Genomic DNA, 12,765 nt, shown 5'->3' with positions numbered 1-12,765 from the left:
CTTACAGAATGACCAGAGAAGAAACATGTGCATTTGCAGACACGAACTAAACTTCCTTCTTTCTCTGCACTCTGACGACTAGATATGTTGATCACTTCTCTTCTCTTTGCAACTTCTAATCTTTTCAACTTCAACTACTTCTCTCTCTGGTCAAATGAATCAAACATTCTTTTTCACATACTTCCAAAAAACATTTTCCCCCTCTTTTCTGATTTCAAAACTCACCTACTGCATTCATTATTTATGACTGTTGTGCAAGGCGTCAGGAATGGTAGGTGGGCATTTGACTCCAGGGACAAACGTCAACTGCAATTAATATTTCAAGAGAATAATCTGCCTAAATAGGAAACATTTAAAACTGGTCTTAAAAACTTACCCGAAGAGGAACTTGGACCAGCAATGTCCCGTCCAGCAAAATACTCTCGCACTGTATTCAACCAATCATAATCTTCATTAGCACTATCCAACGTTGCGTAAGTTAACACTTTGCTGCCTACAGATCTCAGAGTAATAGGACTTCGGCTGTAACATTTCAAGCCTTTATCCCATTCATAGGGCGCTGTGACAGAATAGAAGAGCTTCACTCCACAAAAATACTTCTTTGACAGCATTGTCTTATTCTGCACTTAATGCTTCAATTCTTCTGGAACATATGTACCATTTAAATTTTCAAGGATCACATCTTTAAAGCAATCAAGACAAGCTTCAAGATCGTCATCCACTTCACAACTATCAGGATCAATTCCCTCGTACCTGACCTCACCCTCACACTGCCAACTCACTTTGACTTCCTCTAAGTGTGTGCACTCATCCATCTTTGGAAGTCCTTTCATATTACTATTGTGCTGCAGGGAAAAAAATTGTAATTGATGGCAACCACTAATATCAGGAGGCTCTCGAACCTTACTACAATTGCATAAATTTAGTTTCTTCAATTTCCTGAGTAATGAGAAATTGGGAAACCTCACTAATCTTTTTAGGGCGTAAAAGTGAACATCCTCCAACAAGACACAACTTGTAACATCCAGTGGCTCCCTTATACCACATTTGCCAATTTCGAGTACAGTCAAACTTGATAAGCTTCTGAAACTCGGAAGCTCTACTAGTTCCTCCATATCCAATAGGTGAAGTTTTTCCATCTTGTAACAAGTCTATAATTCTTTGGGTGCCGAAGTAGTTCTTGATGAAATTTGCAACTCCAGTGTCTTCAAAGCACCTGGCAAATCTATATATGGAAATGCCATCACTGCACCACAATCAGACAAAACAATTTTGGATAGTTTCTTACATCCAGCAAGGAGCGGTGAGGCAGCCATCTTGCAACAATTGACAAGGACAATACTTTGAGGCTCTGTGCATTCTGTACAGTCAAGATACCCATTCACTTCATAACACATACTAAATTTCATTTTCTCTAGGTGCGGCAAACCATTTAAACTAGGGAATTTCAACAGAGATGGGCATCGAACATTAATCTCTTTTAGACGAAAACACGGGGTGAGATCTCCCAGCTGGTTGAGTACGTGGCTAACTGTAATGTCAATTTCAAGATGTTGTAACCCAATGAGCCTGCTAAACTTGGGAAGCTTTAACGCTTTACCTAGCCTTCTTATCTGAAGCCAGGCCAAGTTTTGCAAGTTTTCCATCTGGTCGAGTGCTGACAGGACTTTGCAATTGTGCAATGTGATGCTCCTGAGACGGTTCAGCTGGCCCAGGTCAACCTTGTTCATACTTTGCACATCTACGAGCTGAAACACCAACAGATTTTGAAGAAATTCGGGGACAATCTCGGACAGACTTCGACGCATGATCTCTCCAATTTTACCAATTCAAACCCTACATTGTCTTGTGAAAAAAATCCGCGTGTACTGCATTCATCGCCCTTCCAACATAGCCATCTCCCCATTTCATTAGCTTTGCTTTGGGCGAACACAAAATATAGGTCATGTATGCAAATTTTAGTTTTAAATTCTTCAATAAAACCATTCTTACATAGATCCTTAACCTGAACCCACATATAAATTAAAAGTTAACAGTTTTTAATAACAACAATCAAACCACAAACTAAAAGGCTTAAAATATATATATATTCAATGAGTGCTAATTGTTACATTCATTTTCTTATGAGTGAAGTTCTTGTAAATCATGTTTGACTCATTAATTACACAATTGAATCTTGATAGCAACATAAGGAAATAAATGTTCTAACTCACTGCTTCATTGATAAACTCAATCTCTTTGTTGCAACTTATTGCAAGCCACTCAGTAACATGGTGGGAAGACATGGTTGGTGGTATGTATATGCTAAGAAGCATGAAAATGGTGCGATATTTGGGATCCATGTCATCAAAAGCTTTTTCCAGTACAGCGAACACACCATCCGATTCATAACCAGATGGATCTACTAAGTCATTGGTCTCAGCAACCCATTTTGACAAATTCGAACTATATTTACCGAAGAGGTGACTTCCAAAAACTTTTAAGGCCAACGGATGGAATCTTCGACTTCCCCAATCAATGTCGTAACTAATCACTTTGAACGAACATCTGTTTTCACATTTCAGTGCAAAAGCTTTGTCCTCTGCCCCAAACATTGGTTCTTATGGAGATATTCTTTCTAACAAGATGGCAATGGCATCATCCTCCTCCAGTCTTGGGAGGCACATGCATGACTGTGGGTCAATTTTGCAATGCTTTGCTAGCAAATCTAAGCTTCTTGCACTCAAAATGATGCAGCTTTTTTCTCTGAAGCCTGCCTTCATAAAATCTATCACTTCATCTATGATTTCTTCGGTGATATTGTTGTGAGAAATATAAGTTAAAATATTTAAATCTCACAACTCTAACTTAGAAAAGTTTGCTCGGCACTTAAATATTTGCTTGGCACATGAAGGTGTCGAGTGTCAGTTATGGTCGGCACCTGAAGGTGCCGAGTGCCAGAAAGAAAACAGTTGCCGAGTGATAGATAGAAAATAGGTGCCGAGTTAGCTCGGCACAAGGAAGCCAAGTAAGCTCGGCACACAAAAGACAATGCTCGGCCACAATGAAATGCTCGGCACCAATGGATGCTGAGTGAGCTCGGCTCCAACTAAGATTTAAAACTTCGAAAATATTAACAACAAAGAGGATGCTGAGTGAGCTCAGCTTACAAAGGAAATGCTCGGCACAAAAAGAGCTCAGCACACACAAATGCAGTACGTGCCAAGTGTTCTGTTTCAACTAAAATATTATAACTTAGAGAAATTCAACGTGAATGCTTTCACCATTAAAACCAAAAACTCAAAGCTTTAACCTTTCAAACAAACTTGTCAAATGTAATGAATAGAAGAGGAAGATAGATTCAAGTATGCTTGCTTGCTTTCTATTCAATCTTTCATTAAACTATTACAAAATCTGGGAGCATTCAACTTCAACTAGAAAACCCTAAAACAACCCTAAATTGATAATACTTCAAACTTCAATAAACTTTTAAGCTTGTAGCTCTAATGGCTACATACAATGGTGCCTAGAGAAATCACTGCTTCAACAAGATGAATCTAACAATGATAAACTTACAGAGTAAATAGGGGAAGCACGTGCAACTGCAGGCACCAACTTCTTTCATTCTTCCTTCTCTGCTCAGCTTTGCAACTTCTCTCTGATCTGCTTGATCTGCTTGAACTCACTGAATGAATGAATAAACATTCCTTTTTTTGTGTCATATCTTTCCCCCTCAATGTCCAAATTCAAAATCTCACCTACCAAAAATAAATGCCTATCGTTCATGGATGCTTGCGGTAACCTGACAGGGTAGATGGGCGTGGGGCTCGAGGACAACCTATAGGGCTCTTCAACTTTTAAGATTTCCAACACTCTCCCTTTGTCCCAAGCCAAACAAACAAGGATCACAATTGATCCAAATCAACTACACCAAGACTCTCTCTTAAGTGTACAAAAGTTCCAATGCCTAATGGCTTGGTGAAAATATCTGCTAGCTGCTGCTCAGACTTGCAAAATTCCATCTTGATATCCCCATTCTTCACCAACTCTCTGATGAAGTGATATCTGATCTTAATATGCTTGCTTCTCCCATGGAAGACTGAATTTTTGGACAATGCAATTGATGAGATGTTGTCACAATAAATTGTAGTTCCATCCTCTTGCTTTTCATTCAAATCTGTCAAGATCCTCCTTAGCCAAATTGCTTGACATGTTGTTGCATTTGCTGCAATGTATTCAGCCTCTGCCATAAATTGAGCAACAATAGGTTGCTTCTTGGATGCCCATGAAATTGCAACCGATCCCATATGAAACATGTATCCAGAAGTGCTCTTCCTATCATCTATACTTCCAACCCAATCACTATCTGTGTAACCAACCAACTTGAAATCATCATTTGCAGTATACAAAATCCCAAATCCCTTGGTACCTTTTACATACCTTAGGATCCTTTTTCCCACTTGCCAATGGGAATCCTTTGGTGTTTCCATAAATTTGAAAATTAGACTTACTACATGCATTAGGTCTGGCGGAGTTCCAGTCAAATACATTAGACTTCCAACCATACTCTTGTATAGTGTTGGATCCACTCTCTTGCTAGAGTCTTCCTTGCTCAACTTCAGACCTACTGCTGTTGGTTTGGGGGCTGCCTTACTATTCTGCATTTTAAATCTCTCCAAGATCTGCCCGGCATATTTTTCTTAAGAGATGAATATGCCATCATGCATTTGTTTTACTTCTATGCTTAGAAAGTACTTCAAGAGACCTAGGTCTGTCATTTCAAATTCACTTTTCATGGCCTCTCTAAACTCACCAATTAGAGCCTTATCATTACCAGTAAAAATCAAGTCATCTACATACAAGACAACAATCAATACATTACCATCTGTTGCCTTGATGTAAAGAGTGGGCTCACCATTGCTTTTGCTAAAGCCATTGCTCATCAAATATGAGTCAATCCTATTGTACCATGCTCGTGGAGCTTGCTTGAGCCCATAAAGAGCTCTTTTAAATCTATATATTGTGTTCTCTTCACCTGCTACTTCATAACCAGGTGGCTGCTCCACATACACTTCTTCTTTCAATATACCATTTAAGAAGGCAGACTTCACATCCATTTGAAATACCTTCCACTTGTGCTGAGCTACAATTGCTATGACAGCACACACGGTTTCCATTCTTGCAATAGGGGCATATGTCTCATCATAGTCTCTTCCATACTGCTGTTTGTAGCCTTTGACTACCAGCCTTGCCTTATTCCTATCAATCTTGCCTTCAACATTGCATTTGGTCTTATAGACCCATTTCACTCCAATCACATGCTTCTTGGGAGGCAATTCAATTAGCTCTCATGTCTCATTTATTTTTATAACATCTATTTCCTCATCCATGGCCTTACACCATTTCTTCTCCTTGATTGCTTCTTCAAAATATATTGGATCACTATGAGAAAATAATGCAAAATTAACACTCTCATCATAATCTTCATACCTTTCATCTTGGTATATCTCCCTAAGACTCTTGGTCTTTCTTTGTAACAAGGAGGAGAGTGTAGAATTAGAATCTTCACTGCTACAGCATTGCCGACTAGCTATATCTTCATTGGTACTTGGCACTAACACTTGATCATGCCTAGAGGAGCTCGGCAATGATTGAACCTGCTTGCCTTTTCTTCTAATTGCTCCTTCTTGTTGTTCATCAGCATCCTCTTCACTCATAATTGTCACTTTACTGGAAGTGCTTGGTGACTCATCAATTGAACCATACCAAGACTGATTTCCAAGAAATTCCACATCTCTTGAAAGCATCATCTTGTTGTTCAATGGGTCATACAATCTGTATGCCTTTGATTCTGGGCTGTACCCTGTGAAAATGCGCTTTACACCTTTGTCATCCAATTTTTGCCTTTGCTCTTTAGGCACATGTGCATATGCAACACATCCAAACACCCTTAGGTGTTCAACTGTCCATCTTCCTTGTGACCATGCTTCAATTGAAATTTTGTGACAAACTTCCTTTGTAGGACACCTATTAATTAGGTAAATTGTTGTTGCCATAGCCTCTCTCCAAAATTTAGTTGGGAGACCTTTCTCTTTCATCATGCTTCTTGCCATTTCAACAATGGTCTTGTTCTTTCTTTCAGCCACTCCATTTTTCTGTGGTGTATAGCTAGTTGTGAGCTCTTTCTTTATGCCATGTTTCCTGCAAAAGTTTACAAAAGAATTGGAGGTATACTCCCCTCCTCTATCTGATCTTAGGACCTTAATATAATGTCCACATTCTCTTTCAGCCTAGGCTTTAAATTTTACAAATTTATCAAATGCTTCAGACTTATTTTTTAAGAAATACACCCATGTCCTATGACTGAAATCATCAATGAATGTCATGAAATAAGTACTCCCCTAATGAAAGTAACTTGCATAGGACTGACTAGGTTAGTATGCACTAACTCTAATTGATATATAGCCCTCCTAGAATTTCTTGAATTAAAGGGAAGCCTATGTTGTTTACCCAAAATACAAGCCTCACACTTGTCACAAGAATTTCCTACACATGGCAAACCATCTACCATTCTTTTATTTGACAATAAATTTAAACCAACATAGCCAAGATGACCATACTTGAGATGCCACAACCGTGAAGGGTCTTCAATCACACTCCTTAGAGCTGATTGTATGTGAGGCGCAGCACAAACTTGAGATGAAAAACATGTCTCTATCCTCAAGGGAAACATTATGTTCTTTGTCATTTGAACTGTTGCAAGTAAGTTCTTGCTCTCATCCTTTTCATGAATGACACACCTGTCATTCTCCATCAGCACTTTGTATCCATTTTGAATGAGCTTACCAATGCTCATCAAATTGTGCTTCATACCAGGGGCGAAATACACATTTTTTATTTCCTTCTTCTCACCTTTTTTGGTGCGGACCATAATGGATCCTTTGCCCGCAACTGGTAGGGTTCCATTGTTACCCATCTTAATTTCTTATTTGAAACTCTTGTCAATGAATGAAAACAAGGTTTCATTACCACTCATGTGGTTGCTACATCCACTGTCAAGGTACCAAACCTCAAGGCTTCCTTCTTCACCAATATTACACATGATGAAGGTAGTGTTTTCATTTCCCATATTCATGTCAGCCACATTTGCTTGTCCTGACTGATCTCTTTGCTTCTTCCAGAATTCACTTGCATAATGCCCATATTTATGACAGTAGTAGCATTCTACATTACTCTTATTTGAGTTGTAATTTTTCTTACCTCCTCTTAAAGTATTTTGTGAGCTACTTGCTCCATCTGCTCTTCTTGAGCTTTCTGCTGCAGCATTTCTTTGTCCTCCATTTCCTCGGCCTCTACCTTTGGAGTTCCTGCCTAAGCCATTTCTTCCTCTCCCCTTTCCTCTTGGATTTGACTGAGCCTTGAATGCTTGCTCTTGGGAAGAAGAAGAAGTAGATCTATTGATCCTATGCTTATGGGTTTGAAGAGAACCCATCAACTCATCTTTTGTCAAAACAGTGAGGTCTTTTGCCTCTTCTATGGTCATGACCAAATTGTCATATTTATGAGGTAAACTCCTCAATATCTTTTTCACTATCCTTTGCTCTTGATAGTCTTCTTCATTTGACTTCAGTTGATTAATTACATTGGAGGTCCTTGAACTAAAGTCTACAACTGATTCATTTTCTTTCATCTGAAGGTTCTAAAAGTCCCTCCTAATGTTTTGTAGCTTTACAGTACGAACTTTATTAGTCCCCTTGAAGTTCGTCTCAAGGATATCCCAAGCTTCCTTTGCATAATTTGCTATTGCAATCTTTGGAAAAATTGTCTCTGTCATTGTTGCTTCAATCAAACTTAATGCCTTTGCATCTTTCCTCCTTGACTCTTTCAAATGAGTCTTCTGTGCATTTGTGAGAGCAGCATACTGAGTTGGGTCTGTCACATCATTGAATCCATTGACCACAAACTCCCACAAATCATTTGCAACCATTATGGTCTTCATCTTCTTTGCCCATGTATCATAATTTTGTCCATTAAAGGATGGTGGCTACTGCCATATCTTTCCTGCATCTCCTGCCATGTCAAATATCTCAAGAAAAAAAAAATGCCCTAACTCACTGTGGATGTGGGGCCTCAAAGCTTTGATACCATGTGAGAAATATAAGTTAAAATATTTAAATCTCACAACCCTAACTCAAAAAACTTTGCTCGGCACTTAAATATTTGCTTGGCACATAAAGGTGCCGAGTGCCAGTTATGGTCGGCACCTGAAGGTGCCAAGTGCTAGAAAGAAAATAGGTGCCTAGTGATAGATAGAAAATAGGTGCCGAGTTAGCTCGGCACACAAAAGGCAATGCTCGGCCACAATGAAATGCTCGACACCAATGGATGCCGAGTGAGCTCGACTCCAACTAAGATTTAAAACTTAAAAAATATTAACAACAAAGAGGATGCCAAGTGAGCTCGGCTTACAAAGGAAATGCTCGGCACAAGAAGAGCTCGGCACACACAGATGGAGTAGGTGCCGAGTGTTCTGTTTCAACTGAAATATTATAACTTAGAGAAATTCAACATGAATGCTTTCACCATTAAAATCAGAAACTCAAAGCTTTAACCTTTCAAACGAACTTGTCAAATATAATGAATAGAAGAGGAAGATAGATTCAAGTATGCTTGCTTGCTTTCTATTCAATCTTTCATTAAACTATTACAAAATCTGGGAGCATTCGGCTTCAACCAGAAAACCCTAAAACAACCCTAAATTGATAATACTTCAAATTTCAATAAACTTTTAAACTTGGAGCTCTAATGGCTGCATTCAATGGTGCCTGGAGCAATCACTGCTTCAACAGCATGAATCTAACAATGACAAACTTATAGAGTAAACAAGGAAAGCACGTGGAACTGCAAGCACCAACTTCTTTCCTTCTTCCTTCTCTGCTCAGCTCTGCAACTTCTCTCTGATCTGTTTGATCTGCTTGAACTCATTGAATGAATGAATAAACATTCCTTTTTTTTTGTCATATCTTTCCCCCTCAACATCCAAATTTAAAATCTCACCTACCAAAAATAAATCCCTGTCATTCATGGATGTCTGCGGTGACCTGACAGGGTAGATGGGCATGGGGCTCGAGGACAACTTGCAGGCTCTTCAACGTTTAAGTTTTCCAACAATTGTCAAGAACCAATAGTACCCTTTGGCCATTCACTCTTCTATGCAACTCAAATTGTGCCTGTAAGTTATAATAGAAAATCTAGAAAATTTACACGTGTTGTTCATGAGTATTCATCATTTACATACGCTGGAGTTGTAAAGAGACTTGTATGTAAACAAATTTAAAGCCTATGAAATTGTACACCTGATCTTTTGTCAAGTCTCGAAGATGTGATGGATGGCAGTGATTGTGATACCAGAGGGCCAGTTTTGATCTTATCAGCGCATCGCCTCTGGAGAATACCAGATGGCATACTTTACCTTCAAAATCTTTCAATTTGTGGTTGCAGAAAGCCTTGCCAAGTGTAGTTTTCCCTTGGCCCGCAATTCCATGCAATCCTGCAATAATGATTCCCTTTTCGTTGGGATGAACATTTTTTAAGAAACCGACAAGCTCCTGTAACCATTAAATATGTAAGTGTCTATCTATATGCTTGACAATATAACAAAAGTAAAAGAACAGAGTAATTTTAAAGAAAGTAGAGAGTTGCTTTTACCCGGCACATTCGTAGTTCTCCTTGCATATAAGGGACATGATACCTTGGTGAGGCTGTTGGAAGTTTATGCCAGATTTCTTTCACTATTTCATCTCTGAAATCCGGTTCATTGCCACCGTCAATGAACTTTAACCCATTCAGCCGGCATATTGCTTTCAATGCATCGTGCCATTCGACACGTTGTTGCTCCTCTATGCCAATCCCTTTCCACTTCTCGTCGAGTGTGGTAATTTGCTTAAGATCCTTGGGTGAAATAATTAAAAAGAAGAGTAAAATTTTGGAAGGAGTACTTGTGTCTCTACCTTTCACGCAAGAAGCAAGTTCGAGCATTGGCCACTTCGTTTGCAAGAATTCCTTAGAAAGAAGGAAAACTGCAGAACTGCAAGTCTCAATTGCTTCACATGTACGAGGGGGAAAAACTTCCCCAACTGGCAAACTTTCATGATCTTAATCAAAGAAGCAGGACACTCCTTGGTTTGTAAGGTCTTTGTATAGCTACCTAACAAAGTTTTTCTGCTTACCACTGTGGCTGAGAAAAACATCAAACTTCTGCCCATGGTCACTATTATTGAAATTGTTAGTGACTTTTAATGTTGGATAGATTTAACAGAAAAAGAGAACAATGCTTGTAGGAAATGTATCTCACCTGTTCGTCTCTTCGTTGCATTGAGAGGACATCATTCTGTGTAAATTCATTGACTCCCCAGTCAAATGCCAAGTTTCAGGATATTCCCAGTTGCTTTGAGTGGGCGAGGTCCGATCTATTGGAAGGAACTTTGTAGATATTTCATCACATGATAAATTGGACACAGATCAAAATTATGCATGGATAAAACCCTAGTGAAGACAAGCTACTAAGGACTTCAGTAATTACGAAGCATCTCTGGATCATAAAATATTTCATGTACTAGAATTAATAAATCACCAGTACACAATGAAATCAGAATTTGAAGTTCTAATACATTTAATTGCAATATTTCTCCAGTTTATGATAACTACTAAAATCATTGATGAATTCTCAACTGCAGATTGGATTTCAACATACAAAATCGATATTCAAAAATACAGTTGTGCTTGCAAGATTGTTGTAATAGAGTGAAATAAATATATGCAAGTTGGATCATGCAGCCTCAAGTGTACTTGACTAGATTTGTATTTTTTGTTCTAGGACGGTATGGCTGTATACAGACATTGGCATAGATAAAATGATTTTATGACTAATAAATGAACTCTGTTGACCACGTCTTTACATTGCAGATCCTTGGATTCAAACAGTGTTTCTGAGAAGTTCATATTAATTGCCAGAGCAGATGACACATAGCAGAAACATTGACAATTTAAATGGTCTCAAGTATCATTTTCCCTTAATCTAGCTTTTCTCTTCATTTTTGTTTAGTAGTGATGACTCACGAGAACTCTTCAGGGCATATTAATACCCTGCAGCTTGGATATTGAGAACTAGTAGCAGCAACCGGAGGAAATGAGTGTTCTGTTTATTTAGAACTCCAATTCTGTCATTGATTGGTTGACTCATGTAATTTGTAAGAAGAAAATTGCTAGAAGATTTTGGAGTTTAATGCAAAGAAGAAAAGCCCAAAGCCTTATATAGAAACCTTCTAAAGTGGATTTCCTTTGAATATTCAAGTAATCAACTCATCAGCTTTGTAAAGAATGGCCAACCAGACTCACTGGCAACAACTTGGCTTGAAAGAGTCAAAAGCAGGTTTGGCATTTGACTAAAATCTGCATCAAATCTTTGTGGCAAACTTTGTTAAATAATGTGGTAACATATTGAAATGTTTATCAAAATAAAAAAATCAAGAGCATTGCCAAAGTTGGTCAAGTCATGAAAAGTGAAAACTGAGCCAACTGGAATCATTTGGGACTAAGTTAAACAGGGATTACAAGTGTTACCGAGTCTAAGCTAAGTCCTTTCACATAAAGTTATTTTCAGGTTTTAGTTTGCACGTTTGATACAATACTCAGACCATCGGCTCATCCAACTATATATCATTGTCAAATGATAAAGACCTAAAAATTGCTAATTTAGATTTGAGAAAATGTGGCCAAGCAATCCAGTTTTTGCTTAACATTTAAATGGCTGATAGTTTATGGTAAGTAATATATGACAGTACGGAATGCAAGATTCTTGGGTAGGCTAGCCCATCAACTAAATAGAACGAAAACATGCAATGCAGTGATTCTGAAGGCATGTATGTTCAAAGGCTTCCCAGCGGCAGTTTACTTCATCAATTTTCTTTGTTGTTTCAATAACATTAGCTTAAATTCGAAGTTTTTAATGTCTCTGTTCCTCACAGTAATCTGCAGCTACAAGTAGCGTTTGTAGCTGTGTGCTCAGTTCCATCATTTAGATTTCGATAAGTTGGAGTCAATGCATTATGCATGGTCCACTTAGCTGGCAGTTGTAATCTGCTATTGGTGGTAGAGTTTGCAGCTTTTAACTGGTGCTTGTTTTCTCTATAAATTTCTACGATGTATGCTCCTAAACAGCAAGTAATAAAACAGGTATTCAATCAGTCAGATTTTGATTTCTTTGTCAATTCTGATGCACAGACAGCTCAGAGCAACCCTACTAATTGAAATTTATTGATCAATGATCTGCAATTGAATGTGATGGTCTTTTATTTCTAATCTAATCTCTTCAGAATTGTGTAAGTGGTGTTTACTTCATTAAAAATAAGTCAAAAGACAAAGAAAGAAGAGAGCTTATTGAAAAAGAACAGGGATCGTTGCATTTGAACAGTCAATCATCCATAAAGGTTTCACTGGATTGAAAGACCTAAATTCAAAGAAATCACCACCGCCAAAAAATGAAGTCGCAGCATCTATATGCAATCACACCACTTATTTCATAAGTATCAAGAAGTAATAACAGTTGATTAAGGAATCCGTCTAAGGTTGAAGCCGCTATGCAAAATGAAATTGCTGTATTAAGAAATTGCAGCTCCTTTATGTAGTTCACCTAACCTTGAAGAACATCACTGCGAAGAAGAGATTTTGTTGGAAAAGAGATTTGACCCTAAAATTTAGGCACCAACCAAAGTCATTGTCCAAGAA

The 12,765-nt window shown here is 38.2% G+C and overlaps 1 pseudogene across 1 annotated transcript; it reads right to left on the bottom strand.

Moving 5' to 3' along the window:
• Positions 1-320: 320 nt before the first annotated feature.
• LOC149540238 (disease resistance protein Roq1-like) lies at positions 321-10,365 on the bottom strand (annotated as a pseudogene). Its single transcript, XR_016356530.1, has 6 exons — positions 10,334-10,365; positions 9,688-10,249; positions 9,336-9,587; positions 9,155-9,209; positions 2,214-2,803; positions 321-2,005 (listed from the first exon to the last, which is right to left on the bottom strand). The product of XR_016356530.1 is annotated as a disease resistance protein Roq1-like (transcript).
• Positions 10,366-12,765: the final 2,400 nt, after the last annotated feature.

The sequence above is a fragment of the Cupressus sempervirens genome, chromosome 9 (genome assembly GCF_028749045.1).
Source record: "Cupressus sempervirens isolate cs-2001-9-10 chromosome 9, ASM2874904v1, whole genome shotgun sequence".
In the NCBI taxonomy this organism is placed as follows: domain Eukaryota; kingdom Viridiplantae; phylum Streptophyta; class Pinopsida; order Cupressales; family Cupressaceae; genus Cupressus; species Cupressus sempervirens.
Note: the sequence above shows the minus strand (reverse complement) of the source record. Positions and strands in the feature narration are given on the sequence as shown.